We start from the raw sequence: 795 nt of genomic DNA on the forward strand, positions 1-795 counted from the left end.
TAGTCAAGTTATAGCCAAAAAAGCCAATTTGAAATTTCAGTTTTTTGCCAAAAATATTTTCCCAGATTTTTTGTGAAAAAAATATTTGGTATTTTGATCAAAACATTCGAAATAATTACCCAAATATGGAATGTCATACCTCGTTGAGCTTGTTTCTTAAATCCCAATCGATCTGCATTTAAGTTTGGGAATTCTAGGATGTTTCATTTTTTTGCAAATTTTGATGATGGTACCCCTTACAAAAAAAGCGAAAATTTGGCCAAAAATTAATTTCACAAAATCAGCTTAAAAGTGAAAGGGGTTGTTAGTATTGGTTGTAAGGAGTACAAAATGGTTCTCCTTTTTGCTCTGTGACCATTTTTAGTCAAGTTATAGGCAAAAAAGCCAATTTGAAATTTCAGTTTTTTGCCAAAAATATTTTCCCAGATTTTTTGTCAAAAAAATATTTGGTATTTTGATCAAAACATTCGAAATAATTACCCAAATATGGAATGTCATACCTCGTTGAGTTTGTTTCTTAAATCCCAATCGATCATTCAAGTTTGGCAATTCTAGGATGTTTCATTTTTTTGCAAATTTTGATGATGGTACCCCTTACAAAAAAAGCGAAAATTTGGACAAAAATTAATTTTACAAAATCAGCTTAAAAGTGAAAGGGGTTGTTAGTATTGGTTACCAGGAGCGGTAATTTTAGCAAAACATAAAATAATGGACCTTATATGGAATGTTTTACCTCGATGAATTGGTTTTTTTTAATCCAAATGGATTTAAAATCTGGGAATTCTATGTTTGTTC

Source organism: Drosophila sechellia, chromosome X (assembly GCF_004382195.2).
Source record: "Drosophila sechellia strain sech25 chromosome X, ASM438219v1, whole genome shotgun sequence".
Classification (NCBI taxonomy): Eukaryota; Metazoa; Arthropoda; class Insecta; order Diptera; family Drosophilidae; genus Drosophila; species Drosophila sechellia.